This window comes from Choloepus didactylus, chromosome 6 (assembly GCF_015220235.1).
Source record: "Choloepus didactylus isolate mChoDid1 chromosome 6, mChoDid1.pri, whole genome shotgun sequence".
NCBI lineage: Eukaryota > Metazoa > Chordata > Mammalia > Pilosa > Megalonychidae > Choloepus > Choloepus didactylus.
The window spans coordinates 107,231,551-107,248,873 of NC_051312.1; positions in this window are offsets into that span (position 1 = coordinate 107,231,551).

Consider the following 17,323-nt stretch of genomic DNA (forward strand, 5'->3'; position numbering starts at 1 on the left):
TCACTTCTATGAACAATGTCAATTTCTGTCATTTTTTATGCTCTCTATTTCTGTCATCATTGCAACTTTTTCCAAACAATAACCATTATAGCCTATTACACTCGCTCTGTGTAGACACTATTAAATTGACAGCCACGTCTGAGTCTGAACTACTTAAATACTATTTTTACGGCTTGGTATCAACACTGTCCAATTGATTATTTTTTCCCTTTCTACTACAAGATAGTGAACTATTAATATTCAGTCCCACATGCATCCTTATCTCTGTAATTAGCAGATGACTGTTCTCACCAATATTGAAGGAGGGAAAAAGCTTACTGCAAGTAAAGTGTTTCCCTAAAAGCACTGGATTTCGATTCAGGAGCTTCAGATTCAAATCCTACTTTGGAAAATAGAAAGTTCCATATCTTAAAGAAGTTTATGTTTATTAGAGGAATGTTATTTCATATATTTCAGTGGTCTTTTTTCTTTTTTGTCTTAATTTGCATGTCCCTGATTTTATTTTCTTTAAATAATGCATGTAAGCATGATTTTATTTTCTTTATTAGTCATTTAGTTTTGCTCTTCTTTGCATTGACTATTGAAACCTTAGTTGATTTTTGCGAAGTATTTGTCTAATTTGTGTTTTCTATCAATATGGACAGGTGCTTTATATCTATGTTGTAAATATGTTTTCAAACTCTTCAACTATCTATTGATTTTGTTTATGGTGTCTTTTGGCATTCAAGGTTTTAAGTTTATACAGTCAAATATGACTATTTTTAGTATAAATTATGGATATCTTTCTGGTCAAGAAAATAACCTCCTTTCTTAGGTGGGGTATGCAATCTCATCTCCTCGATTTTCTTCTAACATAGTCATGATATATGCACAGTGTATAAATATCATATATATAATATGTATATAATGGCTATGTTAGAAGAAACTAAGGAAATATATAATCTACCTAGAATCAAGTCACATGGAGTGTACATAGAGTGAAATAGGGATGTAATTTTATTTTCTTCCTGATAGATGATCATTTATTAAATAAACCATTATTTTCCCACTGAGTTGAAATACCATATAAATCATATCTTAAATATTCAAATATATAAGATTTGTTTCTGGAATCTCTATTGTGTTCCATTACTTCAGTATTTTATTGTTGTTGCTCTGGTTGTTTTGCTGATTTCCATGCCAATATATTATTAATTTGATTATGGTGTCTTTATAAAATTTTCTGATATTGGGCCAAGCAAGTCCCTGACTACTTCCCCTTTCTTCTTGTTCATAATTTTTTTGGCTGTTGTTGAGTATTTATTCTTTGCATGAATTTTTAAATCATTTCACTATGTTCAAAGGTAATGCTACTACCCCGTTAAATCTGCTGCTTTCTAATTGGAAGATAATTAAGTGCATATATTGATTTTGAAATAATTGACAGATTTACATAATATGCATAAGATACCTAAGACATTGTTTTATTGTCTGTCAAAATTTAGTTTCCTTCCTGTATTTTTCTCATTACATTTAGTCTTGAATTTGTATAGTCTTTGTCATAGTTGTGAAGAGATTGTTTTTCTATTTCTATTTTTTGGTCTTTACTTAATGAAAAGAAGAAGCTATTGATTTTTACATATTCTTCTTGTGTTCAGTCACTTTAGGAAGTTTGCTTATTAATCCAAATAGCTTTAAACTGGGATCTCTTGGATTTCTAGGTCTAAAATATGCCAATAAAAAAATATCATTTTATTGTCTCAGTTTTTTCTTCATTAAATTGAGAGTAATGCTAATACCTATTTTATAATGTCTCTGTGAAGAATAAATGAATTAAAATACATGAGATATTTTGAAAAGTGTCTAGCACACTGGTCCACAATAAATGATAGCTATTAATAGTAAAAATAGACATTCCTATCTAGTTACTCATTTTAGTTAAAATGGGTTAAGGGTTTGTCCATATATGAGGGTTTTTCTAGTGCTATTTGCTTTTCTCTTTCCTTGCCAGATATAGAAATCCTGTATACTTTGCTGTTATAATTTTGTTTTGAGGGCAGATATGGAAAAAAGAAACAGAGATGAGGAAGGGTTGCCCAGAATCAAAGCAATACGATTTCATATCACAATTTAACATCCATACAATTTTGGGCAAGTTACTTAAGCTTTGAATCTCAAGTTCTCCTTTTATATGTACAAAATGGAATTGTACCTTCCACTTACTGAATTTGTGAGGATTAAAAGAGATCATGACCACAAAATTCCAAGCCCTACTCCTGGTACAAAATAAATGTTCAGTGCATGTTAATTTTTCCTTTCTCCTCATTTCTATATTTCTACCATTTTAGGGAGGCCTTTTAGACATGCCTTTCAAATGATCAGTAGAAATATTGAATTGCCTTTTATTACCAACACTTAAACATCACCATCAGTCCTTATCTGACTGATTAAAAACAAACCAACCCTCATGTTTTATTACATAAACATACCCCTATATATTGTCCCTACGATAAATAAATTAGATTCAATACACTTCTAAGACCCCATGCTTAACAAATGACAGGCCACAGAAGTATACACAGGGCTTCTGACAGACCATTTAGAATGAAAAATATCTACTCAAAAATATATTAGAATCTAGCACTGATGGTGGTACCAATTTTTCAGCAATCAAATAATTCTAGCACTTAAAAATTCAATTTCCCAAAATCCCATATATGCACATATAGGATGCATGCTTACATAATTTATTATTTTAAAATTATGTTTATACACATATTTGTTCATTTGTCACAAATGCAGAGGCAACCAGAAAAATAGAGTACCAGAGTTAGCATTTTTTAAATAGGCCCTTCTATCCCAATACTGAAAGTAGGATTACAATCACTAAATCATCCTGTCTCTGGGCACACATATGAACTGCAAACTAATGAGGTAAGCAATTTTGGTTAATTAGAATCAATAGTATCATCCTTTAATTAAACAATATTGATTGCCTTATACAGAGGGCAGCCTTTTGAAATGATATGCTTTTACCAATAAGTATTTTCCTTGCAAAAATATGTCAGGGGGCAAGTTTACTCTGACATAGCCTATCCCCTTTCTATCCTTACCAATATAATAGCATTTTACATTTATAAAGTCAGAACTGATTTCCAAACTCTAATTTTATGGCATTTGACATCAAAATATGTTTCTGTGGAACTGACACAGAGGCTCCTTTATGGGAAAAGAAAGATATCACTGGCTAATCATTAAGAGCTTAATTTTTCTGGCAATAATTGAAGAAATTGGTGAAGACTGAGTCTATTATTAACATAATTGAAAATTTTTAAAATAGAATACTCCTTCAATTATCCAAAAATTTCCTGGAAAGCTATTATTCCCACTTGAATGTCACTCTAAATTGTAAGCTCTGGGAGGGGAGGAAATGTGTCTATTTTGCTCACCATGGTTTAACTTGGCAGAACACGTGCTTGATTCATAGTAGGCATGTAACATATGTCAGTGAATAATCAAATTATTTTCTTAAATGCCCTGCTTAACATATGTGGGTGGCCATAGGATCCAAGAATCATGGAACAACAGAAAATGTTGCTTTGCCCATGCATACACTTTGCTTGATTATGTGGGAATTATAAGGACCAATCCTGTCTTGAAAGACCTAATGCATCATCATGCTCAGTCCATTACTGGAGTTTCTAACTATTCTCACTTTCAGGAAATCCTTTCCTATAAGTAATTGGAATTCTTCATGCTATAGCTTTAAGTCTATTTCCATTTGTTCTGTCTTCAGTGGAAATGGAGAATAGCTGAACATTTAACCTATATCTATTTGAAGACCATTAACAAAATTCTCCTAGGAAGAGGAAGAAGTTTCCCAAAATTTCTCAATATGTTACATTTTTCGGGAAGTAGATGAGAAATACATGTATATAACCAGGACAAAACAAAATTAGAATACTCCTCTTCAGAGGACTAAATTATCCCAGATCCTTTATCATTTTCTCATAGGCTTCATTTTGTGATTTCGTGAAATGGGTTTTTGAAAAATGTAATTTGGTTGATAGTAATTGGATACCAGCTTTGAATTAGCTCCAGATCATGTGCTATGAAAAAATCCTAAGAAACACAAGGAAAGCAGCAAAGTCTAGTCGGATCCAGGCATGGGGATGTCAGAATCAAAGAGAGTAAGATTGGGGTCCTAGCAAGCTTTCCTGCTGCAAAGCATTTGACCTTGGGCAAGATACTCAACTTCACAAAGTTTCAGAGCTCTCATTTATAAAATTGAGATAACATTACTTATCTCTGTTGTGAGGATTAGTTGGAATAATATACTAAAAGTGCTTAGCACAATGCCTAGTAAATCTTAGTGCTTATTGTTAACAATGTTTTCTTTCCATGTGAAGTTCATTTGGGGATAGAACACTGGTCTAATGATCCTCAGTTAACTGATGTTTCTATTATATTTCTCAGGTTGCTATAAAGCCACTTTTTCCTTTCTATTCCACAAATGTACTATATCAGCAATTCTTTGGTGCTATAGCTTACATATTACCATGGAAACCTATGTGAATACAGTTTGTGCCCCTATAAACTAAGTACGTTATCAAAGTAAGTAGCATGTAGCAGGGCATTTTGACTGGTCAAGGCCTGGATCTCTGACATTATAGGTAAATGGATGGTTAATGGATGCAGCACAAGCAAAACTGCTTGGCTGTGTTTTTTGGACCCTCAGGTGGCATCAAAAGGCAATAGGTGTCCCACAACACAGAGGTAAGTGGGTAAGGAAACATGGAGGAGTGTCAAACATGTTGGAGTTGTAGATCTATTCAGTTTATTACAAGACACCCTGCTGAGCTCTTTTCTGGAATTGGTCCTATATGCCAAATTATTTCATTTGAGCTACTAAACCAATAACTAATATGCCAAGAGCAAATAGTCTCATTAATCCTATCTCCTACTGAGATGAAGGAGAGTGTCTGGTAACTTTCTTGACCGAGTCTGCTTAAAATATTTTTCACCAGGAGCTGAGCACAGGTACCAGAAGGCACAGGTCATATTACCATAACCTGCCACAAATAAGAAAAGGGATGTGGCAGGACTTCGCCTGGTATTTGAAGCAGAGATCAAGATTCCCTTGAAATTATAAATTTCCAATAAAATGAGAAATAGCCTGCGATTTTGTCAAGAAGAAAGAAAGACAGTGGAAACCACCCTCTATCACTCCCCCAAGGAAGCTTATGAAAAGGTGTTTTGCCTTGGCCAAAAAGTAGAATCATATCTAATATTGCAACATCCAAAAGCAAATTGCACCTCAGCCCAACACACTAGCTGGAAACTTCAGGGTCCTAGATTTTGTTGTTGAGGTCTACCCATTATGCAAGTTCTATGTCTTCTCTCCAATGTCCACAGATAATTCTTCCACTAAGCCAAATTTTATGGTTGCAAAAGAGGTGTATTCTCCCAAAGAGGCTGAAATCAATATGACAAAATGTGATGACCTTAATGGTATGTGTTGATATATACTTTGAAATTATCTTCTTCTGAAAGTTTTTAATGATATGTGGCATGAAAGTTTTATTAGGATTCTTAGGATAGGCAAAACTCTCTGAGTCTGATATGAGCAGACATAACACAAAGATAGCAAATTCCCTGAGGGAAAAAGAAACAATCTGTGCTGGGAGCAAGGAAGAGGGGCTCAACCCAGCCCCAACTACAACATTAATTAACAAATTTGGACTGCTGAATAAAAGGTCCAAGCACAGGTAAACCAAGAGCAGGCAGGAAAGGAACCCAGGGGATTCTGTCCTGCAGAGAGGAGGCGGGGGCTAACAAGAAACAGCGGGGGAGGGGGGACAAAAAAACAGGGACTTTTGGAGTTGGAGTTGTTCAGAATACTGGATAAGGGATAAGGGCTGGGCTCCAAGACAAAGGGGCACATAGAAACAGGCACCCACTTGGGCTCTCATTTGCAAGCCTGGGGAGCTGGGGTCCAGCTCTGAAAAGGGTTTTTTCTTTTCTTTTCTTTTCTTTTCTAGCTCTCCCATTCTTTATCTTCGTATTCTTTAATGGGTCATCAGAGCTCCTACTTCAGCACTGCCATGGGCAAGAGAGGAATTAAAGCTGTCTGCAAGTAACTATTCAGGTGAAAGAGATAATAGCCTAAAGGGCGTATCTTTAAATAGTCTATACTGGGACTGACAAAATTGGGGGCTAGGGAAAGGCCCTGAAAAGGGATTAAAAAAAAACAACTATTCTAAGTAACTCTTTACAGAAAGTCTTAGATATTTGCAATTGGTCACTGGACCCAGGCAAGGGCAGAGCTAAGATGGGTCTGAGAGACAAAGCAAGGAGTCTAGTGGGGCAAACAATTCCTTAAAGGCCATAACTTCCTCAAGAAAAGGGGGACAAGGGCCAGCTCAGGTGAATGGCCCTCCTTCAAAGAACTCAGCCTCCAGGGCTGGTAAACAGAAACCAGCTTGAGTCAGCCACACCCCTGGCAGAGACAAGGTCTGCGGAGAATTAAGGGCTCCTGTGGCATGTCTTTACCTGGTGGGGAGCTGCAGGCTGCTAAGTGCCACCTGTTGGACAGGATAGGAAAAGCACAGAGTCCAGAGGCTTCACAGTAGGGCCTGACCACCTGCAGAGTCTCACCCTCAGGAAAATTCCATACCCTCTTCCTGAGACCTGGGCCTGTCTGGACTGGGCAAGTCTGATTGGGATCGATCATATCTGGGAACACCCGCTCACAAAAAGGTTACATAGAGGCAGGGCAAGCACAAGAAAAACAAGAGCTGAAAAATTCTAATCAACTAAACAGAAGCTACGTTAGAGGTCTAGAGTAAGTTGAACTCAATGCCAAAGAACAGATACAGAACAAAGTCAACCAACAAGAAAACCCTAGGAAAATGGGTGAAAATGAGCTCCAGAATAAACTAATCAAGAAAATCGGATGCCTAGACAACTAAAAATAAAGAGCCATACTAGGAAACAGGAAACTATGGACCAGCCAAAGGAACAAAGTAACACTTCAATTGAGATACAAGAATTGAAACAACTAATTGAAGATGTTCAAAGAAATCTAAACCAAATCAATTAGCTGAAGGAAAATGTGTCAAAAGAGATGACGGATATAAAGAAGAAACTGGATGACCATAAAGAAGAATTCGTAAGCTTGAAAAAATAAATGGCAGAACTTATGGGAATGAAAGGCACAATAGAAGAGATGAATAACACAATGGAGACATACAACAGTAGATTTAAAGAGACAGAAGAAAGAATCAGTGAATTGGAAGACAGGACATTAGGGAAAAGAATGGAAAAATACTAGCAGGGTTTTAGGGAGCTGAATGACAACATCAAGCACATGAATATATGTGTTACAGGTGTCCTAGAAGGAGAAAAGGGAAAGGGGGCAGAAAGAATAATAGAAGAAATAATTACTGAAAATTTCCCAACTCTTATGAAAGAGTTACAGATTCAAGAAGTACAGCATACCACAAACAGAATAGATCCCAATAAACCTACTCTAAGACACTTTCTGATCAGATTGTCCAATGTCAAAGACAAAGAGAATTCTGAAAGCAGCAAGAGAAAAGCAATCCATCACATACAAGGGAAGCCTGATAAGACTATGTACAGATTTCTCCATAGAAACAATGCAGGCAAGAAGGCAATGGTATGATATATTTAAGATACCGAAAGAAAAAAAACTGCCAACCAAGAATTTTATATCTTGCAAAACTGTCCTTCAAAATTGAGGGAGAGATTAAAAAATTATCAGACAAAAAGACACTGAGAGAGTTTGTGAACAAGAAATCTGAGCCACAAGAAATACTAAAGGGAGTGCTACAGGGTGATAGGAAAAACAGGAGAGAGAGGTTTGGACAATGGTATGGAAATGAAGACCATCAGGAAGGGTAAAAGGATAAAGAGAAAAAAAATAAGATATGATATATAAAATCTAAAAGACAAAATGGTAAAATAAAGTACTGCCCTTATAGTAATAACACTAAATATTAATGGATTAAACTCCACAATAAAGAAGACATAGACTGGCAGAATGGATTTAAAAACAGGACCTATCTATATGTTGTCTATAAGAAACTCACTTTAGACACAAGGACAAATATAGGCTTAAAGTGAAGGATTGGAAAAAGATATTTCACACAAACAACAACCAGAAAAAGTGGCAGTAGCTATATTAATATCAGACAAATTAGACTTTAAATGCAAAACAATTTAAAAAGACAAACAAGGACACTAGATATTAATAAAAGCATCAATTCATAAAGAAAATGTAACAATCATAAATATTTATGCACTGAGCCAGAATGCCCCAAAATAAATGAGGCAAACAGTGACAACACTGAAGGAAGATGTAGATACATCTACAATAATAGTTGGAGACTTCAATACACTGCTCTCATCAATGGATAGAACATCTAGACAGAGGATCAATAAGGTAACAGAAATGTTGAATTGTACAGTAAGTGAACTAGACTTGACATTTATTGAACACTACACCACACAACAGCAGGATACACATTTTTCTCAAGGCCTCATGGATCATTCTCTAGATAGATCTCATGTTAGGTCACAAAGCAAGTCTCCACAAATTTAAAAATATTGATACTATACAAAACACTTTCTCAGATCATAATGAAATGAAGTTGGAAATAAATAACAGGCAGAAGGTCAGAAAATTCAAATATATATGGAAGCTAAAAAACATGTTCTTAGACAATGAGTGGGTAAAGGAAGAAATTACAAGAGAAACTAGTAAATACCTCAAGGCAAATGACAATGAAAATACAATATAACACAACCTATGGGATGCAGCAAAGGCAGTGCAGAGAGGAGACTTTATTGCCCTACATGCCTATATTGAAAGAGAAGCAAGACTAAAAATTGAGGAATTAACTGTTCACCTGTAGGAACTAGAGAATGAACAGCAAACTAACCTCAAAGCAAACAGAAGGAAAGAAATAACTAAGATTACAGCAGAAATAAATGAAACTGAGAATAGGAAAACAATAGAGAGAATCAACAAAGCCAGAAGTTGGTTCTTTGAGAAAATCAATGAAATCGATAGACTCTTAGCTAGGCTTACAAAAAAGAAAAGAGAGAGAGTTGATGCAAATAAATACAATCAGAAATAGGAAAAAGGGACATAACTACTGATTCCACAGAAATAAAAGAAATAATGATAAGATACTATGAGCAACTATATGCTAATTAATGAGACAACCTAGATGAAATGGAAAACTTCCTAGAAAAGCATGAACAACCAACATTGAACAACAGAGAAGAAATAGACGACCTCAACAAATCAATCACAAGTAAAGAGATTGGGTCAGTCATCAAAAAGCTCCCCAAAAAGAAAAGCTCTGGACCAGATGGCTTCACATGTGAATTCTACCAAGCATTCAAGAAATAACTACTAACAAACCTGTTAAAAATCTTCAAAAAATTGAAGAGAAAGGAAAGCACCCTAACTCATTCTATGAAGCCAACATCACCCTAATACCAAACCCAGACAAAGATATTACAAAAAATATAAAATTACAGGCCAATCTCCTTAATGAATATAGATATAAAAATCCTCAACAAAATACTCACAAATCAAATCCAGCAGTACATTAAAAGAATTATAAACCACAATCAGGTGGGATTTATTCCAGGTATGCAAGGCTAATTTAACACAAGAAAATCAATAAATGTAATACACCACATCAATATATCAAAGCAGAAGAACCATATGATCATCTTGATCGATGCAGAAATGGCATTTGACAAAATTCTACATCCTTTCTTGATGAAAACACTTCATAGGATAGGAATAGAAGGAAACTTTCTCAAAATGATAAAGTCAATATATGAAAAACACACAGCTAACATCATACTCAATGAGGAAAGACTGAAACTTTCCGTCTAAGATCAGGAACAATACAGGGATGCCTACTGTCAATATTGTTATTCAAAATTGGGCTGGAACTTCTAGCCACAGCAATTAGGCAAGAAAAAGAAATAAAAGGCATTCAAATTGGAGAGGAAGAAGTAAAACTTTCACAGTTTGCAGATGACATGACCCTATATGTAGAAAATCCAGAAAAATCCACAGCAAACCTACTAGAGCTAATGAATGAATACAGCAAAGTGGTAGGCTACAAGATCAACATGCAAAAAATCAGTAGTTCTCCTATACACAAGAAACGAGCAACAGGAGGAGGAAATCAAGAAAAAAATATCTATTTACAACAGCAACCAAAAGTATCAAGTATTTAGCAATAAACTTAACCAAGGCCACAAAAGACCTATTCAGAGAAAACTATAAGAAACTGCTAAAAGAAATCAAACAGGAGCTTAAAAAAAAAAAATGGATGAACATACTGTGGATTGGAAGACTAAATATAGCTAAGATGTCACTTCTACCTAAACTGATTTATAGAGTCAATGTAATACCAATTAAAATCCCAACAATGTATTTTGTAGAAATAGAAAAACCAGTAATAACTAACCCAGAATAGCCAAAAAATATCTTGAGGAAGAGAAATGGAGTGGGAGGTCTCACACTACCTGACTTTAAAACATACTACAAAGCTACAGTAGTCAAAACAGCGTGTTACTGTCATCAAAATAGACGTACCGACCAATGGAATCAAATTGACTGTTCAGAAATAGACACTTTCATCTATGGACAACTGATCTTTGATAAGGCAGTCAAGCCAAAGCAACTGGAACAGAGCAGCCTTTTCAATAAATGGTGTTTGGAGAACTAAGTATCCGCATCCAAAAGAATGAAAGAGGACTCCTAACTCACACCTTATAAAAAAATTAACTTGAAATGGATCAAAGACCTAAACATTAGCACTAAGACCATAAGACTTTTAGAAGAAAATGTAGGGAACTACCTTAAAGATCTTGTGATAGGAGGTGGTTTCCTAGACCTTACCCCAAAGTGCAAGTAATCAAAGAAGAAATAGATAAACGGGATTGCCTCAAAATGAAACACTTTTCTTTTACATCAAAGGACTTCATCAGAAAAGTAGAAAGGCAGCCTATGCAGTGGGACAATATTTGAAAGCTACATATCAGATAAGGGTTTAATATCCAGAATATATAAAGAGATCCTACAACTCAACAACAGAAAGACAAACGACCCAATTAAAACATGGGCAAAAGACATGGATAGACGTTTTTTGAAGAGGAAATACAAATGGCTCAAAAACATATGAAAAGATGCTCAATTTCACTGGCTATTGGGGAAATGCAAATCAAAACCACAATGAGATATCATCTCACACCTACTAGAATAACCATTATCAATTAAACAGAAAATTACAAGTGCTGTTGAGGATGTGGAGAAAGAGGCACACTTATTCACTGTTAGTGGGAATGTAGAATGGTGCAGACACTCTGGAAGGCAGTGTGGTGCTTCCTCAGGAAGCTAAGTATAGAATTGCCATATGATCCAGCAATTGCATTACTGGTTATATACTTAGAGGAATTGAAAGCTAAGACATAAATGGATATTTGTAAACCAACGTTTATAGAGACAAAATCATGATTGCCAAGAGCTAGAAACAGTCCAAATGTCCATCAATGGATGACTGGATAAACAAACTGTGGTATATACACTTGATGGAATATTATGCAGTTGTAAGAACAAAGTCATGAACATATAATAACATGGATGAACTTGAGGACACTATGTTCAGTGAAGTTAGCCAGAAACAAAAGGAAAATACTGTATGATCTTACTAATATAAACTAACATAAATGAGCAAACTTTGAAAGTTAAAGCTGAGAACACAGATTGTCAGGAGATAGAAAGAGGGTAGAGATCGGGCATTCGATGCTGAAGGAGTATAGAATGTTCAACAGGATTGATTGCATAGATCCAGAAACGGATAGCATAATACTGTGAGATGGTAGCACAATAATGTAAATACACTTAACAAAGATGTCTGTGAGTAAAGCTGAAAGGGGAGGGCTAGGGGCAAGTATGACATGTAAACGATAAAGAGTGGGACTATATAACTTAGTGAAACCTAGAGTGGTCAATGATGTTGACTAAATGTACGAATATTAAAATGTTTTTACATGTGGAAAACAAATTAATGTCAACCTTGTAAGGTGTTGAAAAGGGATGGTATTGGGAAAAATGTAATCAAAGCAAACTGGAGCCTATGTTTAACAGTAACATTGTAACATGTTTCCATCAAATGTAACAAAGGCAATATACCAAAGCTAAATGCCCATGAGAGGGGGATATAAGGGAGTGTGGTATGAGATTCTTGGTGGTGGTGTTTTCTGACCTTATTATTATATCATATTGTATGGTATTTTAATTTTTTTGGAGTAATGAATATGTTCAAGTACTGATCATGGTGATGAATGCACAACTATATAATGGTACTGTGAACAGTTGATTGCACACCACAGATGATTGTATGGTGTGTGAATATATCTCAATAAGACTGAATTTAAAAAACAAATAAAAAAGTGCTATGATGATACAGTGAGGCCTTCTAAACATTAACTGTAAAGAATTAGGTTGAAGTAGGTTACAAATTCGAGATAAAATTATTTGTCATTTCCTTAACTTGGCTCAGTATATTAACACGTGCAATAATCAAGTAATAGCAAAGAAAATAATTCAAGCAATGTGAGTTGACAGAGATCCTGGGAGAATTTCTATTTTGTGGAACCAGGTACCACCAAGCATATGCCTCCTTTTCATAATTTATTTCCTTCATTAACAGTTACTAAAAATTTCTTAATATTTTACATTTCTTTGGAAGTAAATGGGAAATTATGGGCACATAAATAGGAGAAAACAAATATGAGAATACTTTAAGTGCAGGCTCCCTCTTCAGTGCATCGAATTATCCCAGATACTTTGTCATTTTTTCATAGGCTTCATTTTGCAATTGTGTGAAATGACTCTTAGATAAACTTGAATTAAATTGCCAGTAACTGAATGTCAACTTTGAATAGGCTCCTTATGAGAAAATCCTAAGAAATAAAAAGAAAGCAGCAAAGTCTAGTTACGGACATGGGGGACTAGTCCCCTCGTTTGCATGATGCCTGAAAGGCCTTGATTAATAATCGAGGAGGCACAACTTCATTGTAGTGCAGTTGTTGAAATGTAGGCAAAACTTCTGTTTCAATTTTTTAAAAGTAATTGGATCTTAGGCATATCCTTTGAAAAGACTGATGGGTTACTTGCCTCTGGTGAGGGGGGCAGTCCATAATTCCTAATTGTTCTCAGTAAGAGCTATGACTATCTAAAAAGCAATCATTGCCTGTGGTCTTTTCTCTGGGATGTTTTGAAGTTATTAGCCGTCTAATATTGGCTAATGTTACCCTTGGTTCAGGCTGCTGCTATATTTCTGGTGAAACTTCTGTCTTTCTGTCAAATGGACACAGTGTTGAACCTCACCACCAGGGCCATGGACAAAACTCTTCTCCATACACCACAGCTCATCAGGAACAACACAATCTGTAACCCAAACTCCACCCTTGGCTGGGTGTGCACTCCTACCTCTCCAAAGGGACTGGGGACAGAAAATTTTAATTGTACACATATCTACAGATATGAGTAGGGAAGAGAATTTTTTCTTTCAGATCTAACTGCCATGCTGGGTAACCATCTTGTCATTTGAAAGAATGAGTTAAATGATCAACTAAATAGTAAATTGTATGGCAAATGAAAACAAATGTTTTTTAATGTTATATTTTTTTACTCTCAAGTAAAAAATCTACCGTAAGTATGCCTTTGTAAATGAGGTACATTGTCTATTTTCTTTCTCACTGAAATTTCAGTAATGTCTTATGGACCATGGAAATGATGACATAAATAGATTATTTTCATGATTACTTATTCCATTGTTCCAAATATTCCAAATATTATTCCAAATATTCTATTCAGAGAATAAGAAATATATGCAAGCACAAATATGTGAAGCTATTTGAAGCAGAACTATGTAATTACAGTATTTTTTTTCATCTGGGAATAAAACACACAATTTATCCCCTGGCCATCTTCTCTGAGCTTTTCTCTTTATAGTTAAACAGTGCTTTCTTTCTGTAATGTTATATCTCTGACTTTATAACCAACTTGTCTGACATTTCAAATTTATCCTAATAGGAGAATGAGTTTCAATATTATTCACCATTTCTTGGGCATCAACAAGTATGAATAACAATATAGGCCAAAAACAAGATGGGGAGCATTCACAGTGATTAATGTTTTGAAAATCATATAAAGGCACATACTAAAGAAGCTGGAGGTTTCATGGGCATTTCTCAGTCTTAACATCTGTCACAATTCTCTCATTGTTGTCATTGGTTTGGTCCATATTCCAAACTACACCGTATGTCTATCCAAAACAAAGGCTACCTCTTATGGATTTATGGTGAAATTTTAACACTTACTGTTCCAGTTTGCTAAACCTGCTGGAATGCAGAATACCAGAATGGGATTGGCTTTTTAAAATGGGGTTTATTAGGTTACAAATTTACAGTTCTAAGGCCATAAAAGTCTCCAAACTAAGGCATCAGCAAGAGGATACCTTCACTGAGGAAAGGCCAATGGTGTCCAGAGCACCTCTGTCAGCTGGGAAGGCATGTGGCTGGTATCTGCTGGTCCTTTGCTTGCATTTCAAAATGGCTTTCTCCAAAATGTCTCTGGGCTTCTGTCTCTCTTAGCTTCTCTTGGCTCTCTGATTGGTTCTCCTTGGGCATTTCTCTCTAAGCATCTGGGGGTCTTGTCTTAGCTTCTCTGGGGTAAACTCTGGGCTTCATCTCCTAGCTTATCATCTCCAAACACCCTTCTGTCTCTCAGCATCTCCAAGTGTCTGGGTCTGTGTGGGATCTCAGCTCTCTTAAAGTCTCCAATGATCTAATTAAGACCCACCCTGAATGGGTGGGGTCACACTTCTATGGAAATAATCTAATCAAAAGGTCTCACCCTCAGTAAGTCCACATCCACAAGACTGGATTAAAAGAACTGGCCTTTCCTGGGGTACATAACCATTTCACACTGGCACACCTAACATGGAACATTATATATAGAAGGTTCTCTGAATGGCTCTCTAATAAATGTTGTTTGTAATATTTTCAAGAGTTTTGAATTTACTTTTATAGGATAAGAACTTAGTTTTCAACTAAGCTAAGTTGAAAATTAGTTTACTAATTAATTAGCAACTAATTAATATTCAAATGACCATTTTGAAGACAGATATGAATAGCATGCATTATCTGTACATTTAAATTGTGTAAGTCAGCTCTAAAGTCTAATCTTCCAGGCAAACAAGAAGAGTTACAACTCCATTTTTATTAATTGCATAGATAGCCTTGTTTTCATTACAATTGCATACATTGATTAAATCTGCTTCTGACAAACAGCAAATTAACATGTTTGGATTTCTACAAGTTTATTTGAATTTCATTTGGTGCAATCTCAACATTTAGCCTACTCTTTTTCCCCCTTGGTATGTATAACTGGAGCGCAAGTTTCTTTGTAATAAATGCATAATCAGAATCATATTTACTTAAACTATTAATTATTCTTTCTTGAAACAACTGAAATTCAATATTCAAGTAGACCTGATTTGATTCAATGTACAATTATTGAGAATCTACAATGGGCAAACCTCTGTGACCAAAGCTGTGGGAGTTTAAGCAATGAGCAAGAAAAACATGATTCCCAACCTCTGGGAGTTTGCCCTTAATAAATTAATCTTACACACACACACATATACATGCTGTTATTCAGTCATGAATAAACCTTAAGATTTGACCATTGTTCTAAAGGTCTGTGTGTGTGTGCTGGTGGGTGGGAGTTCATTAGATTATATTTTGACATCCAGTTGGTGGAATTTTTCAGGTGTTTCATAGATGAACTGTTTAAAACGTGCTATTTACTGTAGTAATTAAAACTCAGCTGTTTTTTTTCTTCACTATTGTGCTCTTTTGCTCTTGCTTTCACTCTTGCTCTGTTTTTCCAAGTGAACTATCATTCACACAATGGCAAGACTAAGAAGACACTCGTTGAGTATGATTATTAATATGAAGAGGCAATGTCACCAGTAAGGACGCCTTTAGGGAAAAGTGATCGAAGAAGTGAATAAAGCAATAGAGAGCCATGTGATAGGGAAATGTTTTGTCTAACTTTTCACTTTCTGCTACTTTCTTTGTTTCCAAGTTGTATTTTACCAAGCAAGCTCTTTTTTTTTCATTGTGCTAACCTGAAGGAATTTTTTGTGCAAATTAAGCAACAGCTTTATTGAAACATGTGCAACTTTCATTAAAGTTTTTAGGATACTTTCTAATTCTAGAAAATGTGTAGATTTAACAGCTTTAAGAAAGAATTGCTAAATGAATTAACATGCGTTCATTTCCGTAGCAGTTATGTTCATGAAAAAATCATTTGTAAATTTAATGATTTTTCTCTTTGATTTTTTTTAATCTGTCTCTTGCTTACAAAGTTTTTCTACTTTTTTCTCTGTACCTTCACTCTATATTTCTTTGCCTCATTTGCCACAATCTCTATCCTAAGAAGTTCTTGTGGAATTTTTAGCATTGGAAGAAACTGGATCATCTGGTCACAAAAATTGATTTTTTTTTCACTAGCAAGATCTTCTTTCAATTTTTCATCTATGAAAGAATTCTGCTTAACAATGCATGAAATCATATTTATTAAAGACATCTGAAACATAAATAGCAAGTACAATATATACACACTGAGCTAATAGCATGCCAGTCAAGAATAAATAAATGAAATATTGGGGTTAGCCTGTACAGCATCAAAAGTGTTGATACATAATTTCTAATAGGTTTTCAAAACATTGCATGCATTTTGTATTAATTCTTCTAAAGAGGATACCCTGATATAAGAAACCTCAAATTTGGAACTTCTGGTCCAGCTAGCCAGCTCATCTGTCTATAATCAGAATTATAAATGCAATCTGGGAACTCAAATAAATGGTGCACTATGTAGAGTATTCTTGCAAAGCACTGTTATAATCTGTGCCAGTTTGAATGTATTATGTCCCCCAAACGCCATTATCTTTGATGTATCTCGTGTGGGCAGATGTATCAGCGTTAATTAGATTGTAATTCTTTGAGGTGGTTCCATGGAGATGCGCCCCCACCCAACTGTGGGTGATGACTCTGACTGGATAATTTCCATGGAGGTGTTGGCCCGCCCATGGGTGGGTCTGTAATTAAAGTACTGGAGCACTATATAAGATCAGACAGAAGGGCAAGCTGCCACAGCCAAGAGGGACACTTTGAAAGAAAGCACAGGAGCTGCCAGATGAGACATATTTGA